Source organism: Silurus meridionalis, chromosome 9 (assembly GCF_014805685.1).
Source record: "Silurus meridionalis isolate SWU-2019-XX chromosome 9, ASM1480568v1, whole genome shotgun sequence".
NCBI lineage: Eukaryota > Metazoa > Chordata > Actinopteri > Siluriformes > Siluridae > Silurus > Silurus meridionalis.
Genome location: NC_060892.1, coordinates 26,904,784 through 26,907,166, shown reverse-complemented (window position 1 = coordinate 26,907,166; position 2,383 = coordinate 26,904,784).

Here is a 2,383-nt window from a genome sequence, read left to right as displayed (position 1 = left end):
ATGATTTGAATTAGAGTCATAGTAGCACAACATAGTTAGCATTAGAGCTATAGTAGCACAGTGTTTCACATCAGGGCCCTAGTGGCACAACATAATTTGTATTAGAGTCATAGTAGCACAACATAATTTGTATTAGAGTCATAGTAGCACAACATAATTTAAATTAGAGCCATAGTTGGCCCACATGAATTGACTTAGAGTCATAGCAGCACTACATAATTAGCATTAGAGCCATAGTAGCACACTGTACTTTGAATTAGAGTCATATCAGTACTACATAATTCTCATTAGAGCTACAATAGCAGCACAGTGTTCCACATCAGGCCCTAGCAGCACAACATAATTAGCATTAGAGCTACAATAGCAGCACAGTGTTCCACATCAGGCCCTAGCAGCACAACACAATTTGAATTAAAGTCATAGTAGCACACATAATTAGCATTAGAGCCATAGTAGCACACATAATTAGCATTAGAGCTACAGTAGCAGCACAGTTTTTCACATCAGGGCCTAGCAGCACAACACAATTTGAATTAAAGTCATAGTAGCACAACATGATTTGAATTAGAGTCATAGCAGCACAACACAATTTGAATTAAAGTCATAGTAGCACATCATAATTTAATTTTGAGCTATATTTGCACATCATCTTTTGAATTAGAGTCATATCAGTATTACATAATTCTCATTAGAGCTACAGTAGCGGAACAGTGTTTCCACTAGGGCCATAGCAGCACAACATAATTTGACTCATAGCCATAGTTGGCCAACATAATTTGACTCATAGCCATAGTTGGCCAACATAATTTGACTCATAGCCATAGTTGGCCAAGTTCATTTGGATTAAAGTCATAGTAGCACAACATGATTTGAATTAGAGTCATAGTAGCACAACATGATTTGAATTAGAGTCATAGTAGCACAACATGATTTAAATTGAGTCATAGTTGGCCAAGTTCATTTGGATTAAAGTCATAGTAGCACATAATTAGCACTAGAGCTGTAGTAGCAGCACAGTGTTTCACACCAGGGCCCTGTAGCCACATCAGGGCTGGAGTCCCTAGCAGCACACCATAATTTGAATGAGAGCCATAGTAGCAGAGCATCATTTGACTTAGAGCCATAGTAGCACATAATTAGCATTAGAGCTACAGTAGCAGAACAGTGTTTCCCACTAGGGCTATAACAGGACAACATGATTTGAATTAGAGCCATAGTAGCACAACATGATTTAAATTGGAGTCATAGTTGGCCAAGATCATTTGGATTAGAGTCATAGTAGCACAACATGATTTGAATTAGAGCCATAGTAGCACAGCATTATTTGAATTAGAGCCATAGTAGCACAGCATTATTTGAATTAGAGTCATATCAGCATTACATAATTAGCATTAGAGTCATAGTAGCACATCATAATTTAATTTTGAGCTATATTTGCACATCATCTTTTGAATTAGAAAACATTTTAAATTAGAGCCATAGTAGCACAGCATAATTTAATTTTGAGCTATATTTGCACATCATCTTTTGAATTAGAGTCATAGTAGCACACTGTACTTTGAATTAGAGTCATAGTTGCCAACATAATTTGAATTAGAGTCATAGTTGCCAACATAATTTGACTCATAGCCATAGTTGGCCCACATGATTTGTATTGTCATATCGGCATTACCTAATTAGCATTAGGGCTATAGTAGCAGCACAGTGTTTTACATCAGGGCCCTAGTGGCAAAACATATTTTAAATTAGAGCCATAGTAGCACAGCATTATTTGAATTAGAGTCATAGTAGCACAACAGTGTTTCACATCAGGGCCATAGTAGCACAACATTGTTCTGCTACTGTAGCTCTAATGCTAACTATGACTCTAACTCAAGTTATGTTGTGATGCTAGGGCCCTGACGTGAAGCACAGTTAGCATTAGAGCTACAGTAGCAGCACAGTGTTTCACATCAGGGCCCTAGAGGCACAACATATTTTAAATTAGAGCCATAGTAGCACAACATGATTTAAATTAGAGTTATAGTTTGCCAACATAATTTGAATTATAGTCATAGCAGCACTACATAATTAGCATTAGAGCTATAGTAGCAGCAGTGTTTCACATCAGGGCCCTAGTAGCACAACATAATTTAAATTAGAGCCATAGTAGCACAACATCTTTTGAATTAGAGTCATAGTAAGACTACATAATTAGCATTAGAGCTATAGTAGCAGAACAGTGTTTCACATCAGGCCCTAGCAGCACAACATAATTTGAATTATAGTCATAGCAGCACAACATAATTAGCATTAGGGCTATAGTAGCAGAACAGTGTTTCCCACTAGGGCCATAACAGCACAACATGATTTAAATTGAGTCATAGTTGGCCAACATATTTTA